The sequence below is a fragment of the Felis catus genome, chromosome A1 (genome assembly GCF_018350175.1).
Source record: "Felis catus isolate Fca126 chromosome A1, F.catus_Fca126_mat1.0, whole genome shotgun sequence".
Lineage (NCBI taxonomy): Eukaryota > Metazoa > Chordata > Mammalia > Carnivora > Felidae > Felis > Felis catus.
Window position 1 is genome coordinate 37,524,734 of NC_058368.1, and position 16,104 is coordinate 37,540,837.

Below are 16,104 nucleotides of genomic sequence, written 5' to 3' on the forward strand. Positions count from 1 at the left end.
CACTATACTTTCTAAGAAGAATGAATAGAATTACCCCTGAATTGCTGTGTTATATCATCCATAGTTAGTTGAGTGGAAGGCAGGGAAATAAAAAAAAATTAATTATTTTTTTAGAGGAGGAAAGCTATAATTTCTTTTTACATAAGAAGAAAATAGAGCTTTATTTAATGAAAATTAATGCAAGGAAATGCTGAATTCGTCTATCATTCTGAATGAAAATTTAAAGGCTTTTCAAATCAAAGAAACCTATAGAAGGCTGAAATATAGGTAGTGATTTAATTTTTGATCCTCAAAAATGCTACAATAGAAATATGACTTTAAAAATGAATTTAAGTGTTTTTACATCTGAAAAAATAGCCTAGAGATTTATTAATTTTTAATAAATAATAAAATAAAAATTTTTATTTATTTTTGAGAGAGAGAGACAGCGCAAGCAGGGAAGAGGGCAGAAGAGGGAGACACAGAATCCGAAGCAGACTCCAGGCTCTCAGCTGTCAGCACAGAGCCTGACACAGGAATCAAAACCACGGACTGTGAGACCATGACCTGAGCTGAAGTTGGATGCTCAACAGACTGAGCCAATAACCTAGAAATTTAAAAGATTTCATTCCTACACCAAATTTGTATAATTTTATTAGAGCAGAATTCAAATCACAATATAAATCTCCTGATAGGAAACTTCATGTATTTTTCTAAATTACATTTAAAAATTAAAAATTTATCAATGAAAATATGTAAAATAATTTTTAAAATTCAAAATTATTTTTAAATTGATTGAACACCTGATATTTCTCATCAGGAAAAATGTGGCAAAAATCATTATGTGCATATTAATGAAGCAAAAATATTCAGGTTGAAAGTTTTACTGATTTCATTAGCATGGAATAAAGGGCAGTCATATTGCGGTAAACATTCTAATATGTGAAATATGTATACGAGGAAATGGTGAGGAAGAAGGTTTGAATAATGAGAGGAAGAACAAATATAAAAAAAAAACAGAAAATACTTGCAAATCACATACCTGATAAAAATTTATCTAAAAAATACACAAGGAACTCATACAAACTAATAGCAAAAAAAAAAAAAAGAAAAAAAGACCAAAAACCTGATTAAAACATCAACAAAGACTTAAATACACATTTCTCCAAAGAAAGTGGCTAACAATTTGAAAAAGTGGTCAACATCATTAATCGTCAGGGAAAGAAATGCAAATCAAAATCATAATGAGATATTAGATCACACTTATTAGGATGGTTAGTGTTGAAAAAACAAAAGATAACTGTGTGGGTAAAGATTTGGAGAAATTGGAACCCTTATATGCTGTGAGGATGTAAATCAATGCAGCCCCTATGGAAAATGGCATGGAGCTTCCTCAAAAAATTAAAAATAGAACTATCATGTGACCCTGCAATGCCACATTTGAATACATATGTAATGGAAGTGAAATCAGAACCTCTAAGAAATATCTGTACTCCCATGTTCAGTGCAGCATTATTCGTAACAGCTAAGCAATCTAAATTTCCGACGATGGACAAATAAAGGAAAGGTGATATGAAATGTTATTTAGCCATAAAGAAAAAGGAAGTCCTGCTACAGGCCACAACTTGGAGGAGCCTGGAGGTCATTATGAAAACTGAAAGAAGCTAAATACAGCAGGATACTACATGATACCTCTTAGATGAGGAATCCGAAACAGTCCAATTCATAGAAACAGAGAGTAAAATGGTAGCTGTCAGGTGCTGAAGGGTGGGGAACAAAGAGCGGCTTTAGTCAAAGGGTACAAAGTTTCACTTATGCAAATGGAAAAGGCCTAGAAATTTACTGTTATAGCATAATGCTTAGAGTTAACTATACTGAATTGTAGAGGCACCTGGGTGGCTCAGTTGGTTAAGCATCTGACTCTCGATATTGGCTCAGGTCATGATCTCATGGTTTGTGAGATTGAGCCCCCTGTTGGTCTCTGTGCTGACAGCATGGAGCCTGCTTGGGATTCTCTCGTTACATCTCCTGTTGCTCCTTCCCCCCCCCCCCCCAAATAAATAAGCATTAAAAAACCAAAACAAACAATTAGCAGGTGCCTGAATTACTCAGTTGGTTAAGTGTCCAGCTTCAGCCCAGTTGGTGATCTCATGGTTCAATTCCTGAGTTTGAGCCCTGCATCGGGCTCTCTGCTGTCAGCACAGAGCCCACTTCAGATCCTCTGATCCCCTCCCCACCTCCCCCACTTGTGCTTTCTCCCTCTCGCTCAAAAATAAATAAACATCAATAAATAAATAAACTGTTAAAAAAAACCAACTTGTTGAATTGTATACTTAAAATTTTGCTAAGTGGGTAGATCTTATGTTAAGGTTCTTTTTTTTTTTTTAAGTTTATCTTTGAGAGCGAAAGTGGGAGCATGGGGGAGGGAGGGACAGAGAGAGACCAAGAGAGAGAGAATTCCAAGCAGGCTCTGCTTTGTCAGCAAGCAGCTCAATGTGGGGCTCCATCCCATGAACCAGGAGATCATGACCTGAACCAAAACCAAGTGTCAGAGGTTTAACTGACTGAGCCACCCAGGCACGCCAAGGGGTCTTATAAAATAATATAGTGATAATAACTAAGAAGTTGGAAGAAAACTTTTGGAGGTAATAGATGTGTTTATGGCATGGATTATAATAATGGTTTCATGGATATATACTTATCTCCAAACTCATTTAAGTTTTATACATTAAATATGTACAGCTTTGTATGATAATCCTATGTATGTATAGCAATCATACCTCTATAAAGTAGTTAAAAAAGGAAGGGAGGGTTTGACATTAGTGTTTCTATTTCTTCTGATATTTCCTTGAATTATATTTCATCATAAGTTAAGATATGCTTAGCAAGAATAATTTTTGTATGAATAAAATGATATTTATTGAAAGCCTGCTTTCCATAAGACCTGATGTCAGTCCTTCTGATAGCAAAGATGGGTAATTGTCAACTTACCCTTTCACACTATCAAAGACTACACGTAGCTTCTAGTTGGCCTGTTAATAATGTGTTTGAAAAAGTCTTTTGAATGTTGGAGAATTTAGTGTTAATCTTTGGACTACTCAGTATTTAAAGCTGAAAATGTTTTCTCCAAGTTAAATATTAGAGATATATATGTTTTGTAGAAGTGTGCCTACTTTCTGACCTTCTAAAATTTTTTAGTCTGTATCTTAATAAAATCTCTTCACCAACATTGTTTAAAGCTATATAACATATTGAAGAAAAAAATTTTCATACATATTAGGTATATTTAACAGGTTCAAAGTTTTTAAACATTTATCCTCAAATGGAGGCAATACAATTTTGAAAGCATTAAAAAAAGCCATCAAGTTCAAATATCGGTGTCAACATATGGGATTTTTAAAGGCATTTTATTTTTTTTAATTTATTTTAAATGTTTATTTATTTACTTTTGAGAGAGAGAGCAGAAGTGGGAGAGGGACAGAGAGAGATAGAGGGAGACACAGAATCTGAAGCAGGCTTCAAGCTCTAAGCTGTCAGCACGGAGCCTGATGCAGGGCTAGAACTCATGAACTGTGAGATCATGACCTGAGCTAAGTCGGACACTTAACCGATGGAGCCACCCAGGTGCCCCTAAAGGCATTTTAATATTTGATGTAATAAAAAGAAGAACTAAGTCTTAATAGAATAAGATTCTGTAGAGCACCTTCCTTATCTGAATAAAAGAATCTGGGCTTGAGACTTCAATGTAACACTTAAGAGATTCCCTAATTCAAAATTTTATGAAACCAACAAAAAGATTGTTTTTAATATAAACAACATTACTATGGAATTTTTATTATACTTTTTTTTTTTACTATAGAACTTACTTAAAAGCATTCAATGTAATCTTTAAAAGATGTAGAGTTTGCTTCAGGAACTATTTTCTGTCTACTACCTTTAGAGAAAAACAAAAATATACCTACCTGAAAATTCATTTTATTTTCTGACCTCAATTTTTCTTTTCACTTGTTTTGCTTAGCAGCTGTTTTTCTTTATGTCTTGTACATCTGTTTGGCAAAAAGATATTTTTATCAATGCCAAGTTCCACATTGTTGATTTCTGTTGAACCATGTGTTCATAGTTGAAGTACATAAGTGTTTTTGGCATTTTTGCTAATAAAGCAAGTTTGATTTTGGTAATGGTCCTCACAAAATGGCAAATGTTCTTTATTGTTAGAGGATGATTTTGTTAATATGTCTGTGTTCCTGGCTTTACCCTCAATTTGGTAATTATCTCATCCATGCAGTGTCACTTATTTCAGAATGTTGAGTGTGTCTTCCTCTTGTCTTCGAAGGGAGGATAGCTTCCTGATAGGGAAGAAAGCCTCATTTAACAGAAATGCAAAGGTTAGGAAGCATTCCATTCAACATCATCAAGCATGTCCTAGCTACACCATTAGATATTTATTCCTTTGACTGTGGTAGCTCATGATTGTTATTACTTTATAGCTAGTTTATACTCAGATTTATGTAGTAGATCTAATGATACAGGAAAATATGTTTAAATGAAGTTTTATATATTGGACAGATATATTACAGGATACTTATATTGCTAAATATTTTAGATTAGTATCTTTCCCATTTTATTTAGATCAGCATATTAATATCTTTATTACAAAAGTACAAATTAAAGTTCAGGAATCTATTATGAAGAGTTTATTATGTTAACATATTAGTTTTCTATTGGCGATATAACAAATTTCACAACTTACGTGGCTTGAAATAACACCCGTTTGTTAACTCAGCTCATGGGGCACAAAACAAGGGTAGACAGCGACAAGCTGGGTCCTCTGCTTGCCGTTTCACAAGGATGAAATCAAAGTGTTAAGAGAGCTGTGTTCTTTTTGGGAAGCTTTGGGGCTGCATCTGCGTCCAAATTCATTGAGATTATGGTCCAGATTCAGCTCCTTGCAGTTGTAGGACTGAAGTTTCAATTCTTTGAGGTCTATAAGCTAGAAGCCTTTCTCGGATTCTTAAGGCGTTCCTCATCATATTGCCTCATCCATTTTCAAACCAAAATTGGTGGATTGAGTCCTTCTCACTCTTTACATTAAATCTTTCTGACTTCTCTTGCTGCCTCTTTCTGACCCCAGTCAAAAAAGTTCTCTGTTTTTAAAGACTTAATGTGATTAGATTGGGCCAGCCTGAATGATGGGTAATGCAGAATTATCTCCCTATTTTAAAGTATGTAAACTTGGGGCGTGTGGGTGCCTCAGTGGTTGAGCGTCCGACTTCGGCTCAAGTCATGATCTCGAGGTTCGTGAGTTCAAGCCCTGCGTCAGGCTCTGTGCTGGCAGCTCTGAGCCTGGAGCCTGCTTCAGATTCTGTGTCCCCCTCTCTCTCCGCCCCACCCCTGCTTGTGCTCTGTCTCTCGGTGTCTTCTAAAAATGAATAAACATAAAAAAAAAATTTAAGTATATAAACTTAACTACATTTGCAAAATCCTTTTTACCATGTAACACTACATATTCCATAGGTTCCAGGGATCAGCATGTAGACATTTTTCAGTCATTCTGTCTACTACACTTAGTACATATCTTAGCTGAAATTTTATCCAGATTTTAGTGACTTGACTTTATTCTTAATATTAAATGGATGCTTTCCTAAATTTTAAGGGACCTCTAATATTGTCCATTATCCTGAATTAACTGATTCTTTGCCTTAAACTTTTGAAATTGACCAGGGTGACAATGTTACAAAATGACTTTGGGGCTAGTTATATTTATCTACCTATTTTCATTCTCCTTGGCTCACCACAATGATTCAAGCAAATTATCCTTGTACTGAAACAGTACAAGAGGCCAGTTGGATAAATGCATGAGGGAAAAAAAAGATGAAATGGAAATAGAATCCCAATTTTACCATGTCTTACCACCTTAAATTTAGAGTAAAAAAAAAAAAAAGAAATTACTTTAAGACATTGCCTTCCATTAAGGATAGACATCATTCACAACGGAGATAATGTTAATTGTTCATCCTCGATCTTGGATTGGTTTTGTTATCTTCATCATTACATTTAGAACCACAGCAATAAAATTGAGTCTCAAGTTCCACCTTTCTAGACTTGATGGAATAAAGCAGTAGCCCCAATGTCTGAGTTAGTTCAACCATTTTATAGTGTTCTACTGTGCTGTAGCACTTGTAGGTAAGATGGAATTTTCCTATTTAAATTGTAAATTAGGGATACTTATTTATTTAGCTCTTTTGGCTTTTTTCTTCCTGAGATACACTCATAGAAGGAATAGTCCATCACTTTATTAAAATTAATATTGAACCCAGGAAAAGAAGATTAATAATTAGAATACGCTTTGGCTAAATCTTTTTAATCAATAGAAGATTATATTTTATTTATTTATTATTTTTTTAAGTTTATTTATTTTGAGGAGGCGGAAGGGCAGAGAGAGAGGGAGAGAGAGAATCCCAAGCAGGCTTGTGCTGTCAGCACAGAGCCCATGCGGGGCTCGAACCCACAAACTGTGAGATCATGACCTAAGCCGAAATCAAGAGTCAGATGCTCAGCTGACTGAGCTATCCAGGTTCCCCTATTTTATTTATTTTCTATATTAGAATGAAAATATATACATCTTTGAATCCCCCATGTTAATATTGATGTTTTAAGAGATGACTGTAACAGTGTTCTGCAGAGGTGTATTTCAGTTTATAGCAGCCACTTTTTTTATACTTAAGCTTCCAAATTAAGATAAACTTTAACAACTATTTCAGATATAAAGTATGGCTTTCAGTGAAAGAACATTTGCTTAATCCATAATAATCGTGGCATCAATAAAAAATTGGCAAAGAATTTTCTTTTGTTAGTCATTGGAGTTAAATCACTCTATTTCAGGAAGTGATCTCTATGCTATGCTGTTTATGTGTTTACTTTCTGATATTAATATACTTTAATATATTCTTCTAAGATCTTTTTGCTATACTATGATTTTACTTTTGATATATACTACATATATATCAAAATATATATAGTTCACATGTTTATGTCAACATGCTTATCTATAATACTTTTCAAAATGACTGAAATCTTTGCTGTCACCACCCTGTCCCCATACTGATATTTTCAAACTTCAGGAGTTCCAGCAGAATACTTTATCTAGAAGCAAGAATCTTGAGTTGAATGTCTTTAAGGTTGATCAAAATGGAAATATCACAGTGGTCTATTTGTATCTTGTCCCTTGAACATGACAGATATCTCAGTAGTGAATCATCTTGGTTTAGATATATGGTTTTTAATTTACACAACAAAAACTAGGAAAGTCAATGTAACTGAGAATTTTGACAAAGTACTTTTTTTTCCTCTCAAAAATTTTGAGCTAGTATCTGTTATTTAAGCACTAGGAATCTAACTTTGAGCTATTGGACATTTTAAAAAATAAGAACCTTCTATGAATGCACAAATGTATTTTTTTCATAAGTTAGGATAAACTTTGTCTGAAATTTTGGGTTTCTTTTACTTTGGATGGTTTTGACAGACAACTATGGCTTCATTGGAGATATGAGTGATTAAGCTGACACATTAAGGATAAATACTTATTATTTTAGTGAAGGAAGTTGGGGATGAATATTTTATAAAGAAGTAGTAGCTCTTTCAAAAAGTAGATGGTGAGAAAAGTAGAGCAGTTTTTCAAAAACTTAGATACATTCAGTAAAGCTATATTGAAAAAAATAAGGAAAGGTAATTTGTGGCAAAGTGAGCCTGAAAATTTAAGTAGACACCAGGAAAAGGAAATTTTATTTTGACTGACCTAAAACCTATGATATGCTATGAATGAATTCTGTCACATATTAAAATGGAATCTGGAAGAAGAAGAGAAAGAAGCTAGAAGTAAAATATTTGAAAACATGTCAAATTTCTCAAATGAGAAAAAATCATTACTTATACATCCAAGAAGCTCAAGTAGGATAATCACACAAAACACACATACACATATATACTTTTTAATTTTACACACACACACACACACACACACACACACACACTATTATCTATCAAGTTGGTGATAGCAAAGTATAAAGACAAAAGACAAAGTATAAAGACAAAAGAAAAGCAACACATCCCTTATTGGGAAACAACAGCATGATAAACATCTGATTATGACCAAAAAAAAAAGTATGAAGACAATTGAATGACAAATTGAAAGGAAAATAACAAGCAAAACAAACAAATGAACAAAGCTGCTATCAAAGGATTCTATATCCAGTGAAACTATCCTTCAGAAATAAAATTAAATTAATACATTTAAAGATAAATAAAAATGGAAATAATCCAGTTTTATCAGCCTTGTATTATACAAACTATGAAAGTCAGAAGTAAAGTAGATGGTAACAGTGATCTATGGGAAGGAAAGAACAACCCCAGAAGTTATAATTTGTTAGTACACGCACACACACAAACCTACACACAAACACACGCACACAAGCACGTGTATATATGCATGTTTTCTTCTATTAATTTCTTTAAATGACATGTTTGTTTAAAAATAAGAATATAAAAATCTTGTTGGATATATAACATAAATAAGTAGACATAATACATATGCCAATATTAGCAAGTAAGGTGTTAAAGGGAATTGAACTCTAGTAGTAAAAATTTTCTGTATCTACCAGATTTATATCAGGACTAACCTGAAATACGTTGCAATAAATTAAAGATGTGTAATACAATTCCTAGAGAAATCACTGAAACACACACTTACGTGCACTCTTTTTTTAAAAAAAATCTTTTATTTTAATTCCAGTTAGTTAACATACTGTTAGTATATCAGCTGTACAATATAGTGATTCAACGATTCTATACATTACCTAGTGCTCAGCTCATGACAACTGCACTGTGCGTTCGGCTTTCAGCTTTGTCCGGCAAAGGCAGGGATGGCAGTAAGTGTTACTCAAGACTCCATGCAAGTCAAGGGAGGTGAGAAGGGAGTCTTCTCTAGGTGAGAAGGTGAGCTCAGTCTCCCCGAGCTGCTCTCAAGCTCCTGTATTTGTTGAGCATACATTTAGGGTAACATCACGCAATATTCAGTGGGCTACGTGCCAGTAAGAATGCATAGATACGTGCAGAAAAACGAGACAGGGTAAAATATTCCATGGGATAACATGGTCTAAGGAATTTCTGAGCATAGGCAGGACCTAACCCCTAGATATACATTAACTAGATAAGCAAAGCCCCCTAGGTATACATTAACTAGGTAAGTGAACCATGACTACTGTTTTCAGCAAGACCAGAAAGCAGTTTTCTGCTTTGCAATGTGTTCTCTGTAATCTCCTAACCCAGGATATAGCTATTTGATGTCCCTCACTGGACTCCTTACTGTCCATCACCTACTTAACCCATCCACCCACATACCTCCCCTTTGGTAACAGTTGTTACCAGTTTGGCAAACAGTTTGTTCTTTATAATCAAGAATCTGTTTCTTGATTTGTCTCTCTCCTCTTGTCTGTCTCTTTTCCCTTTGCTCATTTGTTTTGTTTCTTAAATTCCAAATGAGTGAAATCATATGGTATTTGTCTTTCTCTGACTTACTTTGCTTAGCATTATACTATCTCTATCCATGTCCTAGAAAATGGCAAGATTTCATTCTTTTTATGATGGATGCTTGGGCTGTTTCCATAATTTGGCTATTGTAAACAATGCTGCTATAAGCATAGTGGTGCATATATCCCTTTGAGTTAGTGTTTTTATATTCTCTGGGTAAATACCCAGTAGTGTGATTGTTGCATCACAGGGTAGTTCTATTTTTAAATTTTTTTAAAAAAGTGTTTATTTATTTTGAGAGAGAGAGAGAGAGTACATGTGCATGAACACACGTGAGCTATTAAGGGAGAGGCAGAGAGAGAGGGGAGAATCCTAAGCAGTCTGCACACTGTCAGCACAGAGCCCAATGCAGAGCTAAATCCCATGAACCAGGAGATCATGACCTGAGCCGAAGTCAAGTTTCAGATGCTTAATGGACTAAGCCACCCAGGCGTCCCAATTTTTAACTATATGAGGAATCTCCATACTGTTTTCCATAGCGAGTGCACCAGTTTGCATTCCCACCAATGATGTACGAAGGTTCCTTTTTCTGCACATCTTTGTCAACATCTGTTGCTGCTCGTGTTGTTGATTTTAGCCATTCTGACAGGTGTGAGGTATGTCGTACTTTTGATTTGTGTTTCCCTGATGATCAGTGATGTTGGGCATCTTTTCATGTGTCTATTGGACATCTGGAGGTCTTCTTTTCAGGAATGTCTGTTCATGTCTTCTGCCCACTTTTAATCAGATTATTCATTTTTTAGGTGTTGAATTGTATCTGTTATATTTTGGATACCAATCCTTTATCAGAGATGTTATTTGCAGATATCTTCTCCCATTCCATAGGTTACCTTTTAATTTAGTTGATTGTTTAGTTCACTGTGTAGACGCTTTTTATTTTGATGTAGTCCCAAAAATTTATTTTTGCTATTGTTTCCCTTGCTTCAGGAGACATATCTAGAAAACAGTTTATGGCCTATGTCAAAGAAGTTACTGCCTGTGTTTTCTTCTAGGATTTTTTATGGTTTCAGGTCTCACTTTTAGATCTTTAATCCATTTTGAATTTATTTTTGTGTTGCTCTATGGAAGTGGTCCAGCTTCATTCTTCTCCATGTCACTGTCCAGTTTTCCTAACACCATTTTTTTGAAGAGATTGTTTTTTTTTTTCTCATTGGATATTCTTTCCTGCTTTGTCAAAGATTAATTGGCCATGTGTTACGGATTTATTTCTGGATTTTCTGTTCTGCTCCATTGATCTATGTGTCTATTCTTGTGCCAGTAGTGTTTTGATTAATACAGCTTTGTAATATAACTTGAAGAGTGGAATTATGTTGCCTCCAGCTTTGCTTTTCTTTTTCAAGATTGCTTTAGTTATTTGAGGTCTTTTGTGATTCCATATAAATTTTGAGATTGTTCTAGTTCTGTGAAAAATGTTGGTATTTTGATGAAGATTGCATTAAATATGTGGATCGCATTGTGTAGTATAGACATTTTAACAATATTTGTTCTTCTGATCCGTGAGTGTGGAGGGCCTTTCCATTTCTTTGGGTTGTCTTCAATATTTTTCATCATTGTTTTATAGTTTTCAGAGTATAGGTCTTGCACCTGTTTGGCTGAGTTTATTCCTAGGTATCTTATTATTTTGGGTAAAAGAGTTTTCTTAATTTCTCTTTCTGCTGTTTGATGATTATTTATTATTATACTGCAACAGATTTCCATATATTGATTTTGCACCCTGAGATTTTACTGAATTTATCAGTTCTAGCAGTTTTTTTGGTGGAGTCTTTTGGGTTTTCTGTATGTAGTACCACATCATCTGTAAATAGTGAAGGTTTAACTTTTTCCTTATCAATTTGGATGCTTTTAAGGTCTTTTTTGTTGTTTGATTGCTCTGACTAGGACTTCCAGTACTGTGTTGAATAAAACTGGTGACAGTGGACATCCTTGTCTTTTTCCTGACCTTAGGGGAAAATCTCTCAGTTGTTTTAGGAGGATGTTAGCAATGCACTTTTTGTAAACGGTCTTTATTATGTTGAAGTATGCTCCCTTTGTCAGATGCTTTTTATTCATCTTTTGAGGGGATCATATGGTTCTTATCCTTTCTGTTATTGATATGATGTATCACATTGATTGAAATGCGAATATTCAACCACCCTTGCAATCTAGGAATAAATCCCTCTTGATCATGGTGAATATTTTTAATTAATTAATTAATTAAACTTATTTATTTTGAGAAAGAGTGTCATCAGGGCAGGGCAGAGAGGGAGGGAGACAGAGAGAATCCCAAACAGGCTCCACACGGTCAGTACAGACCCCATTGTGGGGCTCGAACTCAAACTGTGACCTCATGACCTGAGCTGAAACTAAGAGTCAGATGCCTAACCAACTAAGCCACCCAGGTAATCCAAAGAACGATTTTTTAAATGTATTGTTGGATTTGGTTTGCTAGTATTTATGGAGGATTTTTGCTTCTATAGTCATCAGAGATATGGGCCTGTAGGTCTCTTTTATTGATGTCTTTGTCTGGTTTTGCTATCAGGGTAATGCTGTCCTCATGGAATGAATTTGGAAGTTTACTTTTCTTTTCTATTTTTTTTTTGGAATAGTTTGCGAAGAATAGGTTAATTCTTTAAATGTTCAGTAGAATTTTCCTGTGAAGCCATCTGTTCCTAGACCTTTGTTTTTTGGGGAGTCTTTTGTTTACTGATTCCATTTCTTTACTGGTTATTAGTATGTTTGAAATTTCTATTCCTGTTTCAATGTTGGTAGTATATATGTTTCTAGGAAGTTTCAATGTAGGTAGTATATATGTTTCTAGGAATTTATACAGTGTTTTTAAACTGTTCAACTTATTGGCATATTGTTTTTCATAATATTCTCTTATAAAAATTTTGTTTTAACATTTATTCAGTTTTGAGAGGCAGAGACAGAGTGTGAGCCAGGGAGGGTCAGAGAGAGAGAGAAAGAGAGACAGAATCTGAAGCAGGCTCCAGGCTCTGGGCTGTCAACGCAGAGCCTGACACAGGGCTTGAACTCATGAACCATGAGATCATGACCTGAGCTGAAGTCAGCTGCTTAACCAACTGAGCCACCCAGGCACCCCTTTAATATTCTCTTATAACAGTTTGTATTTCTGTGGTTTTGGTTGTTATTTCTCCTCTATCATTTGTGATTTTGTGTTTGAATCCTTTCTCTCTTTTTTTTTTTTTTTTTTTTTTTGCTTGATAAGTCTGAGTAGGGGTTATCAATTTTATTGAAAAATTTTTAGAGTAAATCTTTTTATTTTAGAGAGAAAGGGGGAAAGGGGCAGAGGGAGGGAGAGAGAATCTTAAGTAGGCTCCTTGCTGAGCATGGAGCCTGATACAGGACTCAATCTCACAACCCTGAGATCATGACCTGAGCCGAAATCAAGAGTTGGATGCTCAACAGAGTGAGCTACCCAGATGCCATGATTTTATTGATTTTTTTTAAAAGACCCTGCTCCTGGTTTCACTGATGTGTTCTATTGGTTGGTTGTTTGTTTTAGTTTCTATTTCATTTCTTTCTGATGTATTCTTTATCATTCCCTTCCTTCTGCTGGTTTTAGGTTTTGTTTGCTGTTCTTTTTTCTAGATGATTTAGGTGTAAGGTTAGGTTATTGGAGATTTTTCCAGATTCTTGAGGTAGGTTTGTATTGCTACTTCCCTTTTAGAACTGCTTTTCTGCATCCCAATGGTTTTGGAATGTTGTGTTTTCATTTTCACTCATTTCCATGGACTTTTTAATTTATTCTTTTATTTCCTGGTTGATCCATTCATTGTTTAGTAGCATGTTATTTAACCTCCATGTATTTATGGTCTTTACAGATTTTTTCTTTTGCTTTGTTTTTTTGTGCTTGACTTTTAGTTTCATAGCATTGTGGTCAGAAAAGATGCGTGGTATGAATTTCATCTTGATTTTGTTGAGGCTTATTTTGTGGGCTAGTATGTGATCTCTTCTGGAGAATATTCCATGTGCACTTAAAACGAATGTATATTTTTCTCTTTTACAATTAAATGTTCTGTATATGTCTATTAAATCCATCTGTTCCAGTGTGTCATTAAAAACCTTTGTTTCTTTGTTCATTTTCTCTTTAGATGATCTTAAGTCGGGTTTTAAAGTCCCCTACTATTATTGTATTAGCAATTAGCTCCTTCCTGTTTTTTATTAACTCTTTTATGTATTTGGGTGCTTTATGTTGGGTGCATAAATACTTACGATTGTCATATATTCTTATTGCATTTCCCCCTTTATTATTATGTAACGTCCTTCTTTGGACATTTGTTTCTTCTTGTTTTCAAGTCTATTTTGTCCAATATAAGTATTGCTAATTTGGTTTTCTTTTGACATCTATTTGCATGATAAATGTTTTTATAACCCCTCACTTTCAGGCTGCGGGTATCTTTAGGTCTAAAATGGGTATTTTGTAGGAAACATAAATGATTATTCTTTTTGCTATCCATTCTAACATCCTATGTCTTTTTATTGGAGTGTTTTGTCCATTTACATTCAAAGTAACTATTGATAGAAATGTATTTAGTGCCATTTTGTTACTTGTCTTGTTTCTGGATCTTTTCTTGTCTTTTATGGTTTGCTGATTTTATCTAGTGATATATTTGGGATCTCTTTCTCTTTATTCTTTACACTTTATTTGTGGCTTTTGATATAAACCAAACATTAGGTTTGTGTCTAACTTCTTCTGCATATAGCAGTTTATATTAAGTTCATGGTTGTTTACATTTAAATTCATTCCTTACTCCTCTCCTGTCCACATTTTAGGTATATGTTGTCAAAACTGCATCCTTTTATTTTGTGAATTCTTTGACTGATTTTTTAAAAGAAATATTAATTTTTACTGCTTTTGTGTTTCCTACTTTCATACTTTCACGTTTGGTTCTTCCTTTCCACTCACAGTCTCTTTTAATATTTCTTGCTTGTCTGGTTGAGTGGTTATGAACTTCTTTAGTTGTGATTTCACTGGGAAACTCTTTGTCTCTCCCTCTATTTTGAATGATAACCTTGCTGGATAGAGTATTCTGGGCTGCAAATTTTTCTTATTCAGCACTTTGTATAGGTCATGGCATTCCTTTCTGGCTTGGAAAATTTCTGCTGAAAAATCCGCTGGTAGCAGGGTTTTCCCTTATATGTTATTGACTTATTTTGTCATGAGGCCTTACATTTTTTTTTATCACTGTATTTTGCCAGTTTAATTACAACTTGGTTGGATCTGCTTTTATTGATTTCTTGGGTGTTCTCTGTGCCTTGTAAATCTGCATATATGTTTCCTTACCCAGATTAGGAAAGTTTTCACCTATTATTTCCACAAATAAATTTCCTGGCCCTTTTTCTCTTCTGCTTTTTCTGGGACTCCTGTAATACAGATATTATTACGTTTGATGGAGTCACTGAATTCCCTAAATCTATTCTCATTTTGCATAGTTCTTTTCTCTCTTTTGTTCTGCTTGATTACTTTCCATCACTGTGTCTTCTAGGTCATTAATTCCTTCCTCTGTTTCTTCCAGCCTGCTGTTCATTCCATTAAGACTGTTTCTCACTTCATTTATTGAGCCCTTTTCTCTGCTGTGTTATTTCTTATCTTTGTGTTAAAGGTTTCACTCATGTCTTCCACCATTTTCTTAAGTTCAGTGAGTATCCTCATGATTATTTGCTTTAAATTCTCCATCAGATATGTTAATTATATCTATTCACTTAGATCTCTGGCCATGGCCTTGTCCTATTCTTTCATTTGGGATAAATTTGCCTTCTCATTTTATCTAAGTCTCCATGCCTGATTTTCTGTGTTAGGAAAGTTAGTTTTGTTTCCTGTTCTTGAGGGTAATGGTCTTATGAAGAAGTGATCCTATAATGACCTGTTGTGTAGTGTCCTCTGTTCTTTGTGACCTAGGGCCAAGAGTTTCTTCAATGTGTTTTGTGTGTGCTCTGCTGTTTTCTCTTGGTTGCTTTATTTTTAGACCAGTCATCTTCATAGGCTATTGTGGCCAGTGTTTAGTCCCTGGCTTGAATGTGGTGCTTTTTAACTAGGAGTGCTTTGGTCTGCTTGCTACATGAGACCTATCACCACTGCTGTTGGAACTAAGACTCTGAAAAACCCAGGATTAGGGAGACATGTTGAGAGCAGAAGTTTGGGCTGGTCTTCTGTGGGAGGTCACCTGCAGTTCTAGGAAGGAATCAAGCAAGACTTGGAAGGCCAGTTCCACTGGAGCATGGGAGAGGGGACAGGGCTTGGTGTAAGTGAGGTAGCCAGTATGGTGCCCTGCTGGTTCCTGAAGATGGCCCTGTGCTCATTCTGATGGGTGGGAGTGGTAAATGACACTTGCCATTTCCTTTGTTCTCAGAGTTGTCTCTCTCTGAACCCTGCCTCTCTGTGTTGTGCTCCAAAATGAGAAAATAACCTCCCCACTGTGTGCCCCAGGTGCTCTTCAGATTGCTAATTCCATGCTCTGTGACTGCAGGTTGTTTGCATGCCTTCTCTCCAAATTCAGAGCAATGCCCTCCAGGCTGTATCCCAGTCAAGCCTGTTGA